At 36.7% G+C, this 14,480-nt stretch overlaps 1 long non-coding RNA gene across 1 annotated transcript; it reads right to left on the reverse strand.

Moving 5' to 3' along the window:
• Positions 1-555: 555 nt before the first annotated feature.
• LOC133011270 (uncharacterized) lies at positions 556-9,323 on the reverse strand. The gene is made up of 7 exons (XR_009680739.1): positions 9,249-9,323; positions 8,433-8,474; positions 7,863-7,964; positions 6,100-6,815; positions 5,850-5,903; positions 4,974-5,111; positions 556-3,810 (listed from the first exon to the last, which is right to left on the reverse strand). It is a non-coding gene; the product is annotated as an uncharacterized LOC133011270 (long non-coding RNA).
• Positions 9,324-14,480: the final 5,157 nt, after the last annotated feature.

A 14,480-nucleotide genomic window follows, 5' to 3' on the forward strand; every position in this document is an offset into this window, starting at 1 on the left:
GCATTGGCTCAGTAGAGGAGCACTGGAGATGCAAGGGACGTTCACTGTCTCCAGGAGAAGTGAACGCTCTGTGTTTTTAGTATGGAAAGACGTGAATTGTATTTGTTCACGGGTCATGGTGACTGGTTTTGTTGTTTTCACTTTACATTTACACTTACTTTACAGTAAAGTAAACCTCTATTAAATACAGTACAACATGACAGTTTGTATGGTTTGAAATTGTCATTTATTATCACACTGGCATTTAATTATCACAGCAAACAATTACACTGCACTAAACTTTAAGTGTTAATGTAAGGTGAAAATAGTAAGGCCAGTCTGTGTGACTTGTGAACGAATGTGGATCGCGTCTTTCTGTGCTGGGGACACAGAGTGTTCGTTTCTCCGGGAGACAGTGAACGTCCCTCGCCACACACACACACACACACACACACACACACACACACACACACACACACACACACACACACACACACACACACACACACACACACACACACACACACACACACACACACACACACACACACACACACACACACACACACACACACACACACACACACACACACACACACTTGTCTTTATGATATTGTGGGGTTACAAGACAAGACCATGCATTGTGGGATCCACCCTTTCTGTTAGGTGTACAGAGCTGAGAAAAATCAAGCAGTATCCTGGAGTGGTCCTTAAAAAGAATGTGGCTTCAAATGATCAATCAGACAAAGTAGAGTTCACAACCGGACCAGGTACCACCTCCTGGGGACTTGTCAGGTATTTAGTTATGTGTGAGGTCAATATATACACACTGTCTGGTTTTTCTTACTTCCTGAGTACCACTCAACACACACTCAGGTTTAACCTACTTTGGGTAACCACTTGACACCTTCGACTGTAAAGGTGAGTTCTATGGAACCATTATGCAGCATGACATTCATCAGCTGGAGCTCCTACTTTGGGTAACCACTTGACACCTTCGACTGTAAAGGTGAGTTCTATGGAACCATTATGCAGCATGACATTCATCAGCTGGAGCTTAGCATTTGTGTCAGAATTAAGTTTCTGTCAAGTAGTGGTACAACATTACTTTAAGGCTACTCTAGTGATTTTATTCATGATAAGAATTTGCTACCATATGAAACCTAGTATTCAAAGGCACTGTTTAACTATGGTTAGCAATATTATAGGACAAAAGTCTCATCAACTATCATGAATAAAAATTACATTAACTGTTGTCAATTTAAATGCAAGGCAAAGACCTATCCAAAAATTGCATGCCATCAAAAAATATTCTATTCAAGTATAATAGTAATGTTTCACATTATCTATCATTAGCAGAACAATCCTGTATCTTTTATTTCCTTGTTTAAATTTAATGGAAGTTGCTACAAATGATTGCATTGTGGGATCCACCCTTTCTGTTAGGTGTACAGAGCTGAGAAAAATCAAGCAGTATCCTGGAGTGGTCCTTAAAAAGAATGTGGCTTCAAATGATCAATCAGACAAAGTAGAGTTCACAACCGGACCAGGTACCACCTCCTGGGGACTTGTCAGGTATTTAGTTATGTGTGAGGTCAATATATACACACTGTCTGGTTTTTCTTACTTCCTGAGTACCACTCAACACACACTCAGGTTTAACCTACTTTGGGTAATCACTTGACACCTTCGACTGTAAAGGTGAGTTCTATGGAACCATTATGCAGCATGACATTCATCAGCTGGAGCTCCTACTTTGGGTAACCACTTGACACCTTCGACTGTAAAGGTGAGTTCTATGGAACCATTATGCAGCATGACATTCATCAGCTGGAGCTTAGCATTTGTGTCAGAATTAAGTTTCTGTCAAGTAGTGGTACAACATTACTTTAAGGCTACTCTAGTGATTTTATTCATGATTAGAATTTGCTACCATATGAAACCTAGTATTCAAAGGCACTGTTTAACTACGGTTAGCAATATTATAGGACAAAAGTCTCATCAACTATCATGAATAAAAATTACATTAACTGTTGTCAATTTAAATGCAAGGCAAAGACCTATCCAAAAATTGCATGCCATCAAAAAATATTCTATTCAAGTATAATAGTAATGTTTCACATTATCTATCATTAGCAGAACAATCCTGTATCTTTTATTTCCTTGTTTAAATTTAATGGAAGTTGCTACAAATGATTGCATTGTGGGATCCACCCTTTCTGTTAGGTGTACAGAGCTGAGAAAAATCAAGCAGTATCCTGGAGTGGTCCTTAAAAAGAATGTGGCTTCAAATGATCAATCAGACAAAGTAGAGTTCACAACCGGACCAGGTACCACCTCCTGGGGACTTGTCAGGTATTTAGTTATGTGTGAGGTCAATATATACACACTGTCTGGTTTTTCTTACTTCCTGAGTACCACTCAACACACACTCAGGTTTAACCTACTTTGGGTAACCACTTGACACCTTCGACTGTAAAGGTGAGTTCTATGGAACCATTATGCAGCATGACATTCATCAGCTGGAGCTCCTACTTTGGGTAACCACTTGACACCTTCGACTGTAAAGGTGAGTTCTATGGAACCATTATGCAGCATGACATTCATCAGCTGGAGCTTAGCATTTGTGTCAGAATTAAGTTTCTGTCAAGTAGTGGTACAACATTACTTTAAGGCTACTCTAGTGATTTTATTCATGATTAGAATTTGCTACCATATGAAACCTAGTATTCAAAGGCACTGTTTAACTACGGTTAGCAATATTATAGGACAAAAGTCTCATCAACTATCATGAATAAAAATTACATTAACTGTTGTCAATTTAAATGCAAGGCAAAGACCTATCCAAAAATTGCATGCCATCAAAAAATATTCTATTCAAGTATAATAGTAATGTTTCACATTATCTATCATTAGCAGAACAATCCTGTATCTTTTATTTCCTTGTTTAAATTTAATGGAAGTTGCTACAAATGAGATGCTTCGGCCATTTCAACAACAACACTTTACTGTAAATTGTCAGATATCAAAAAAGTATCAAACAAAAATGCCAGTCACTGGTACCATCTCTTCAAATAAGAGGATTATCTTTCTTATTATATTGTGAATACAACACATTTATGGAGGACCATACATGACTTAAGTAAAAATAAATAAATATATAAATAAGTACATTTAAGACATTTTAGTAATTTCTGTATTTATTCCCGTATTTATCTATTTATTTCTGTACTTATTTCCTTATGCATTTATTTGTTTATTTATATATTTATTTATTTATACTTAAGTCATGTATGGTCCTCCATACACATTAGCATTAGGGACCAAAAAAAACACGCTAATTAATGAAGTCATGTTAGACTTAACGTTATTGACAGGTTCATCAATAAAAAAAACAATTGTTAGTTGAACACTCCTTCTATAGCTTAACAGAACTGCCAACACTTTTTGCAAATATGAAAACAATAAGATTTAAATGATTAAAGATTATAGAAAATGAAATACGAGACTATAGGCAAGAAATTATGACATCAGATTAGATAAACTGAGATAAAGGGAGATTATGATTTAACATGTGACACATGTAAAACAGGTGTCAACAGAAATCAAATAACAATTAAACTTTGTTTTTGAGAGTTGTGATTCGATTTTTGACATAGAATTTTATGCCCAACCAATTTCTGTCCTTAAGTGCAGTTTTTTCCTGTTGAAGGTACTTATCACAATCACTTTTCCCTGGAACACGGCATGAAGTGATGAAGTACATCAAGTGTTTTTCCACAGCACGGATCTCCTCTGTCTCCCACTTTTTTCTCTTTAAAGGTTGGCGACCTGTAAAACAATTAACACAAATAAATATTTGTGTTTCTCTATGGTAGTGCTATGGACATTTTATTTGAGGAATAAAAGTCAATAAAGAGGTACTGTAAAGCTGCAAAATATGCAAAAAAGTGTAACATTTTAAGGATTTTGAGACCAGAGAATGCATGTGTGTGGATCAGAGTTAGATAGGAGGGAGCATATTAAGTGAATTAGCAAAATAAGTACTTTGGCCTGTTAGGTCACAAAAAGACTCATAATGAGCTTTACCATGTAAAGTGTTGTGTTAAACACAATTAACAGAATATGTAAATCAATTCTACGGAAGCTATTGATATTTAAAAGCAATATTTTATGTGCGCATGGACTATGTAGGTGCTTCCAGGCCCACTTGCTATTTTTGCTTATGGGCACAATGGTATGTACTCAATGGCTGGATAAAGGTGAAGTCTCATTATCCTCTCAGCCAGTCACAGTACTTTCCTCATAGCTCCGAAACAGCTGTTGAATCAGAGTGCAGCATGACAAAAATCTACCGCCGAATGGAAAGAGTGCTTCTCCAGATAATTGTATTTACAATATATTACAACAATATACATATTATGAATATAACAATAATATCAACAGTAACTGGTATAAAGAATAGAAGCATTGACACTTTGCATGAAGTCGTTTCACATCAATCCAACTACATTTTAACTAATTCTGATTCAATTGACCTTTATTTTATCAGGTGTTTGGGCAGAAGTTTCAGAAGAGAATCTCAAATATCTAAAAACTGCTAAACTATCGGCATAACACTGGGGGTAAGTGAGATTTTCTGGGAGCAATTTGTGTAAAATAACTCTTAAGATTAGAAGATTAAAAGAAGAAATTCCTGGAAACCATACACCAAACCAGACTGGAAACCATTTACCGCACAAGGGGGCAACTAAGAGGACGTCAAATTTAATGTAATTTAAGTAATAGTTGGAATCATTTCTTAGGATGCAACATAATATCAAAAAAGGTATCATACACAACAAGTTATAAGACAGGTCAGTTTTAACTGGGACATAATGTGCATATCTTCACAATTGAAGGGTTGAGCTCTGTACACACAGTGCAGCAACATAAACACACTGACACTCAAACATTAAATTCAACAGTAACAAACTTCGATCTTAAAACTTTACCTCTTCCCCTTTTTGGTGACTGGCAGTGAGAGGCTTGTTGAGGTGTCAGAGGGCCCTGCTCTGGTGCTGCATTGCTATGACCCACATCTGGCATTGCAGGGTCTTTCTCTTCCCTCTGACTGGATGTTACCCGACTCTCTGAAAATCAGAAGAAAACTAATTACAAAAAGAAAAGTAATTCTAAAGTATTAGTCATTCTTCAGTAAATTTGTATTCAGGATTTGTATCAGTGCAGATCCAGTCATGTATTAATGTATTTTACTTAGCCTAATTTATCTTTTAGAGAAAGAGACGGGAGAAAGAGAAAAAAGAAAGCTGAGGTGAGAGTTGCCAACACCATCATTGTAAATTAGTTATACTAATAAAGTGCAGTGCTGTAAATCTGCAGGTGTGTTTGTATTATTCTATGATCAATTTGCCATCATGTCTAAGCTTATAAGAGATGATTTCAGTGATAAGTTATAGCCATAGACTGCACGTCTTTTAAATCAGACTTCTACAAAGAAAATATTAGTATATGGTGCGATCACTGTCTCTCATACCAGCTAGATCATCACTGAAAATGTCCTGGACTGAGCGTTTCTGTAGTTCCAACAGAGTGAGACATCTTCCCTCGAGCTGAGACCGTGTCACGTCAATGGTAGGAGTCACATTCTCCCAGTTAATCTTTCATTCATATCGTCAGTAATATAGGTTTATCAACTTAACATTTTTGACCCAGGACCTCCAGCATTTGAATCAAGTAGCTCGTGAAAAAATGTGTCAGATGCACATTTAGATATGCACATGCATATATTTAGATGCATACAATAATTGGATAGGACATCCTTGAATACATAGGCATGGTTAAATTTAAGGCCATATGAAACTACTTACCTTGTGAATCTGACTCACACGCCACCTCAGTGTCACTGTCCATCTGCACATTCTCTGTGAGTTAGTGGGGGTTGGAGGAGGGGGTGGGAGGGGAGAGAATAACTGTTAGTGCAATTTATTGATTCTGACGTGCTCCAATTTTACCCTAAAAAAATATGTGAGATATTGGAGATAAATATTGTTTGATCACTTTATATAAATACATTTTATTTTATGCAGAGAAATGTGAAGAAAGATGAATAATTAATACCCTCAGGATCAATGTTGAAGGCAATCAGACCCACGGTAGCAGGTAAAAGCGGAGGGTCTTGCAAACAAGTATATGTTCTCCTGAGGAACCCCACATTCCTGCCGTTTGCTGACCAGCAGATCCAAAGCTTGTTGCATTGCTGGGGTCAAAAGCACAGGTACCTTTCTTCACCTTTTTCCTCTTATCTCTATCCTCCGGAAATGTTGACACGGTTTATTTTCTAGGTCTGAGAGGGCTTCATTTACATCTTCATGGGGGTCAGATGAATTCTCACTCAAATAAGCAGAGGGGCATTTTTGACACCTCCCCTGCTCTTCGTCGATTGAACATCATCATTTTCTTCTTTAAAGATGAACAACCAGATTCAGTTAGATTCAGACGAGCCTTTGGACTTCACCACAGATGACAGTGAAGAAGAATACATTCCTGAGACCAGTCAGGATTCGTCTGACTGGTCAGAAAATATTCCTGACAGTTCTTCTTCCCAACATGATGGTTTGGCTGAGGGTTCACTTTCCATACATGGCCAGAGGTGGCACAGGCTGTGTCCTTCCCAAAAGGCTCTAAAGAACGCAGAATGCATCTGGAGCATTTGAGAAATAGAGGAAACTTCGCACACTTTTGAGATATTAAATGCAGGTGTTGGAGATCTTGTTCCTCGCAAGCAGCCAAAACCGGTGTCCAGGCACTCTGTGCATTTTCCATACCGCCACCACCTGGTGTGAAAGTTGAATTTTGGAAGCTGTTAAGCAACATGGTTCAAGATGAAGTTTATTCTGCAGTCAAGTCTGATGTCTGTATTATGGAGTATGGTGAGCTTCTTTATAACCGTCTTGGCTTTGATGTTTGCAAACATGAATACATTCAACAGATACTGAGAGAGCTGGGAAGGCTTCTGGTATGCTCAAGGAAAACCACTCCCTTGACGACAATTCAAGACCACATCAAACCTGCAAATTTTTTGCATGTTGTTCAAGCAGTAAAGCTTTTAGCTGGCCATGACAGTGAAACCAATTCATTCAAGAGCCCAAGTCTTGCCCTCAAACTTGGACATAGCTTGACAAAGATTTCAATGCTTGTTGAAAGCCGTGCAAATGTACAGACCAACTACAATGCAGCAAAAGAGGCTTGTACATTCCGCAGAGTGTATGAAAGTAGATGGAATGAAATGATATCATCTGCATCACTGAGAACACTTCAGGAATCTAAGTGGAATGCAAAAATACAACAACATGTCAGAGTGAAGTCAATACAGAAATATTTCATGTATCTGACTCAAAATCATTCTAAATTTACAAAGATTCAAGTTGGCTATGATTTCTGTAATAAATATATTGCCAGCTATAGCACTGCTGGAACCATTACAGTTGAGAACAAGTTAAGGTGGAGTCTGGAAGGTTGAAATTGACCTGTGAATAACAACTGGTATGACTGGTAGAATGCAAACTCAGCTCAAGTCCAAAGACATGTGTCTTACATGGTGTTTTTTAAGTTTAAGGACAGACAATATCAAATATATGTAATTTAATGTTAACTTTATGAATCACCTGCCGTGGTAAAAACAAGAGACCTGACTGGTGTGTTTGAGACTGGTCTTCTAAAAGGACCCTGACTTGACCCCATAAAACCACTAAAACCAACATGTGCTTGGTAAATACATTTGAATAAATAAAAAACAAAATGTAGATTTAAGTTCAATCACTTCTACAATGAGCAAAGAGTAACGACATTAAATACAATTAATTCAGACACAAAATCAGTACCTGGTTCTTGAAGAATGATGGTCTCTGAGGATCTTTCTCAGGAGTCATGGCGATATCAGCTTCAAAAGTGTCAATGACAGCAACAGTTGAATGTCCAGCCACCTGAAGAATGAGTTAAACATCATTATTGAGCAGCTGATGAGCAGGAGCATTATTTCAATTCAGCTACAATAGCAATAGGCAGAAACAAAAGACAACAACACTTGAGAGTGAAGGCAATACTGATATATTTCCTGTATTTGACTCAAAATCAATCTACCGTTCATTGGTACGTAGACGTCAAGTTCAATGATTTCAACAGGAAAGAGTGAAAGACTAAATTATGAACAAATGAAATACAATAAATTAAATTGTATAGCCCAAAAATGTACAAGGCTCTATGTTCATAACAGATTGCAAAGTTAAAAAAGGCAAAACTTAAAATAATAGACAGGTAAAACCCAGATTTAGTTAAATTCTGAGAAAATAAATATTTTCAGCATCTCTCTGATGTTTAAGCCAATACATATATTATTTCAGCAAACAAACATCCCTTTCACACTGACATTCAGCAACTCAATTGTGACGAACCTCTTTCCTCCAAGGCCATTCAGTCCCTCCATAGTCATATATCTATAATCAAATATAGTGCAGTTTTAATCCAAACAGATAATAATCTTGAGCTTTAAAGCCATCTTACACATATACAAAAAATTATATGTTAAGACAATCAAATCTGGACCACTGCAGGGTAACAGGATGCTGCTGCTGACTAAAAAAATTACCCATTCCCAATCACTATAACCTTACTTGGAAAAAACAGCAGCATGACAGAGATGTGACTTGGTGTGCCCTACCCCATCACCACGTCATTAAGTAAAATGGCTGCCTCGCAGGCCCGAATTCAACATGAACTTTAAACACAACCCTCAGCAAAATGCTGCTTTGTGATAGATAGCATGTTACACTTGAAACCGAGCTTTCTTGTGTCACATTCATCACACTGTTTCTGTGTCTTATTCATTCAAGTAACTGAAGTTAATGATAAAACAAACCATAGTCTACTACCCACCATGTTTAACCAGCCAGGTGCCGGGCAGATTAATGTTAGCACGTGGCTAACGGCCTAGCTAGCTAGCTACGTAGCTGTCCCTCCTGGCTCTCCCTAGTGAGTAAAAATCAGCAAGGCACAAAACCTGTTGCTTTATAATTATTGCTTTGTAACGTCCAAAGCATTGTGATAATTCACATTTAACTTAATGTTAACTTAAGTTAAGCTACCAGGCTCATGTTAATGTGTGCTTTTACCAGTTTAAAAAAAACGTTTCTTTGACCACATGCTACATCTAAATCAAATTGGCTCAGCTCACTTATAATAAATCACGATGTAATGTCAGCATAACTTACCTTCTTATAAGCACCTGCTTCATCCACCTGCGCACGCAGAAGTGAACTTTTCTCTCCGGTCACCTCCTCTGTGTCGAGTCAAGGAGCGCTTGTTCTGAGAGCACGTCCTGTAAGGGTGGTGATACTACCACGGACTTCCGTCTCCGCCCACCAGGCATGTCGCTATACATCTATCTAAGTCAGGGGTTTCCAAAGTGGGGGGGGGGTCGCGAGACACAGAGGCGGGGTCGCGATATGCATTCCCAAAAAAAAATACAATTATTTATTTTTTTTATAAAAAAAAAAAAAAAAAAAAAATTTTTTTGTATAATACATATGTATGGAAGCCCATTTCCGCCACTGTGATGAAAAAAAAAAAAATTGGTATCTCATTATTATGAGATACTATCTCATAATTATGACTTAGCATCTCATTATTATGAGATACTATCTCATTATTATGAGATAGTATCTCATAATTATGACTTAGCATCTCATTATTATGAGATAGTATCTCATTATTATGACTTAGTATCTCATAATTATGACTTAGCATCTCATAATTATGACTTAGTATCTCATTATTATGAGATAGTATCTCATAATTATGACTTAGCATCTCATTATTATGAGATAGTATCTCATAATTATGACTTAGCATCTCATTATTATGACTTAGTATCTCATTATTATGAGATAGTATCTCATAATTATGACTTAACATCTCATTATTATGAGATAGCATCTCATTATTATGAGATACTATCTCATAATTATGACTTAGCATCTCATAATTATGACTTAGCATCTCATTATTATGAGATACTATCTCATAATTATGACTTAGCATCTCATTATTATAAGATAGTAACTCATAATTATGACTTAGCATCTCATAATTATGACTTAACATCTCATTATTATGAGATAGTATCTCAAAATTATGACTTAGCTTCTCATTATTATGAGATAGTATCTCATTATTATGACATAATGTCTCATAATTATGACTTAGCATCTCATTATTATGAGATACTGACTGCAGGGTCTGTCATGCGAGTCTGCGTGTGTGTGTGTGTGTGTGTGTGTGTGTGTGTGTGTGTGTGTGTGTGTGTGTATGCTTGTCTCTATTCCTCTTCACTAAAACTGATAATCACATGTATTTTTTAGTAATTATTCGATGATGACCGATCAAGACTTCGGATCGCTCCGTCACTTTAACGCTGACGGTCCTGTACTGTGCGCGTCACGTTACATCTCACGTTACGAAACACATGTTTAAACACCGTGTGCACGTAGTCCCCAGCTCCACACAACACGTGTTTCATGAACTCAAACAAACACAAAGTTAACATCAGTCCTGTACGTGTCCTAATAAGTTGTGATCGGTGCTGGTGTTTATTGTTAAAGTGTGAAGTGAGCGCGGGTCAGAGGGAAGTGAGGCGGAAGCAGACACAGACACACACAGGACGACCGGACTTTTAATGAGCGTCTGTTCTGATGCTGGAGCAGCGCTTGTTATAATTATTCAGCGGCAGCACATCGCTAAGACAATGAACGGAGCAGAAAACATGGATCGATCCTGTTATGTCTCTGTATCGATGCACAGTCGCCCACTTCCGCGAGTAAGGCTGCTGTCCCCGCACCCGCTCAGCCTCGGGTTCCCTGCTCTGTGGCGCCCCGCCCACAATCCGTATCTCATAATAATGACTTAGTATCTCATTATTATGAGATAGCATCTCATAATAATGACTTAGCATCTCATAATTATGACTTAGCATCTCATAATTATGAGATACTATCTCATAATAATGAGATACTATCTCATAATTATGACTTAGTGTCTGACTGTGGGCGGGTTGCAGCAGAGCAGGTGAGCAGTGGTAGAGAGGCTGGGAACTCAGTGAAGTCAAGTTAAGGTTTGAGTTAATGATAACTACGCCCGCCACTGTAACAGAAATACAACATTTGACTTGCATGACAGACCCTGCAGTCAGTATCTCATAATAATGAGATGGTAAGTCATAATTATGAGATATTATGTCATAATAATGAGATACTATCTCATAATAATGAGAAGCTAAGTCATAATTTTGAGATACTATCTCATAATAATGAGATGCTAAGTCATAATTATGAGATACTATCTCATAATAATGAGATACTAAGTCATAATTATGAGATGCTAAGTCATAATAATGAGATGCTAAGTCATAATAATGAGATGCTAAGTCATAATTATGAGATACTATCTCATAATAATGAGATACTAAGTCATAATTATGAGATGCTAAGTCATAATTATGAGATACTAAGTCATAATAATGAGATACTATCTCATAATAATGAGATGCTAAGTCATAATTATGAGATACTTCTCATAATAATGAGATAGTAAGTCATAATAATGAGATACTATCTCATAATAATGAGATGCTAAGTCATAATTATGAGATACTATCTCATAATAATGAGATACTAAGTCATAATTATGAGATGCTAAGTCATAATTATGAGATACTAAGTCATAATAATGAGATACTATCTCATAATAATGAGATGCTAAGTCATAATTATGAGATGCTAAGTCATAATTATGAGATAGTATCTCATAATTATGAGATACCAATTTTTTTTTTTTCATCACAGTGGCGGAAATGGGCTTCCATACATATGAGTTGATATTAGAATAAAACCATGCAATTGTAGCCGAGCGTTTAGTTGTTGTATTGAATAAGGCCTCAGCCTAAAGAAGACACAGGAGACATAGCAGCCGTTTAGTACGGAACCCTTCCAGTAAAATCCCTCTTCAAAATAAGAGTCACTAAATAAAATAGCTTACACATTTCCCATCAGTTTTTTCTTTTTTCTCCCATTTTTTTACTCCACAAAAAAATACATTTCCTTTTTTTATCTTACGACACAGGTTAGCGAAGGTTAGAAGGAGAGGCTACCTGAGCAGACATGCACAAGCAGGCCAGACGCACGCACGCACAGTGCATGTGCGTGGCTGTGCGCAACATTATAAACCACCTCCAGTGTCGTTGGGGGTCCCCAGTCTCTGGCACCGTTATTTTGGGGGTCGCAGGCTTAAAAGTTTGGGAACCCCTGATCTAAGTGACCATTCAATCATACAAACATGGCTATTTATTGACAAATTGAGAATATTATCAGTTTTTTAAATTATTAGTAAAGCTGAATGTCATGTATTTGTCTGGGAAGTTAGGATGATGAGTTAATCATATGCGTTTATCATCTCCATCGTACACATACACTATATTGCAAAAGGTGGATACTTTGAAGAATATAAAATATAAAATATATTCTGGTTTGTTGAGCTTTTTTTTCTTTACCACATAATTCCATATGTGTTCCTTCATAGTTTGGATGTCTTCTATATTAATCAGCAATCTAGAAAAAATGTAAATAAAGAAAAAACATTGAAAGAGCAGATGTGTCCAAACTTTTGACTGGTACTGTATATGTTTAACAAAAGTTAGCTACATGTGAGTGACTAAGCTAGCTAACTTAATTCGTTTGTTGATTTGACTGCTGAGAAATTAAATCCTGTGGCTAAGAAAATCAAATAAATTGACAAGTTACTGTTAATGTGGTTTAACATAAAGATATAAACATTGTCCCCTCAGCAGCTAAAGGAGAGTAGACTAGCTGACTTAAGTGAAAACATTTGCATATCACAATTACCTTGTTAAGTTAACCACAGGAGCGGAATGGATTATGATGCATGTTGGCAGGAGGTAACCAGCAGGTGGTAATATATACTCTTTCCACTTCAGTGCTGGCAGGGTCAGACTCTGGGTGAAAATCGTCTTATCATCATATTATTATACTTCCTTCAATCGTGAATAAAATCACTGATCTACAATATTTTTTGATTTCATTGCGTTGACTGTGTGCTAAATGAGCCGGTGGGACTTGATGGAACATGATTTCTTTCATATGAGTTGTGGGCGGTCTCAAGCAACAAAATTAAACTCAAGTCTGACTTAAAAAAGAAAAATACTGTATTATACCGTGAAATTGAGCAATAGCTTGCTGTGAATATTGTTTTCCGCAAAGGCATCAACAATTTAAAGTATTCAACTGCAAGGCAAAGACCTATCCAAAAATTGCATGCCATCAAAAAATATTCTGTTCAAGTATAATAGTAATGTTTCACATTATCTATCATTAGCAGAACAATCCTGTATCTTTTATTTCCTTGTTTAAATTTAATGGAAGTTGCTACAAATGATTGCATTGTGGGATCCACCCTTTCTTCTAGGTGTACAGAGCTGAGAAAAATCAAGCAGTATCCTGGAGTGGTCCTTAAAAAGAATGTGGCTTCAAATGATCAATCAGACAAAGTAGAGTTCACAACCGGACCAGGTACCACCTCCTGGGGACTTGTCAGGTATTTAGTTATGTGTGAGGTCAATATATACACACTGTCTGGTTTTTCTTACTTCCTGAGTACCACTCAACACACTCAGGTTTAACCTACTTTGGGTAACCACTTGACACCTTCGACTGTAAAGGTGAGTTCTATGGAACCATTATGCAGCATGACATTCATCAGCTGGAGCTCCTACTTTGGGTAACCACTTGACACCTTCGACTGTAAAGGTGAGTTCTATGGAACCATTATGCAGCATGACATTCATCAGCTGGAGCTTAGCATTTGTGTCAGAATTAAGTTTCTGTCAAGTAGTGGTACAACATTACTTTAAGGCTACTCTAGTGATTTTATTCATGATTAGAATTTGCTACCATATGAAACTTAGTATTCAAAGGCACTGTTTAACTACGGTTAGCAATATTATAGGACAAAAGTCTCATCAACTATCATGAATAACAATTACATTAACTGTTGTCAATTTAAATGCAAGGCAAAGACCTATCCAAAAATTGCATGCCATCAAAAAATATTCTAATCAAGTATAATAGTAATGTTTCACATTATCTATCATTAGCAGAACAATCCTGTATCTTTTATTTCCTTGTTTAAATTTAATGGAAGTTGCTACAAATGAGATGCTTCGGCCATTTCAACAACAACACTTTACTGTAAATTGTCAGATATCAAAAAAGTATCAAACAAAAATGCCAGTCACTGGTACCATCTCTTCAAATAAGAGGATTATCTTTCTTATTATATTGTGAATACAACACATTTATGGAGGACCATACATGACTTAAGTAAAAATAAATAAATATATAAATAAGTACATTTAAGACATTTTAGTAATTTCT

The sequence above is a fragment of the Limanda limanda genome, chromosome 10 (genome assembly GCF_963576545.1).
Source record: "Limanda limanda chromosome 10, fLimLim1.1, whole genome shotgun sequence".
Taxonomy (NCBI): domain Eukaryota; kingdom Metazoa; phylum Chordata; class Actinopteri; order Pleuronectiformes; family Pleuronectidae; genus Limanda; species Limanda limanda.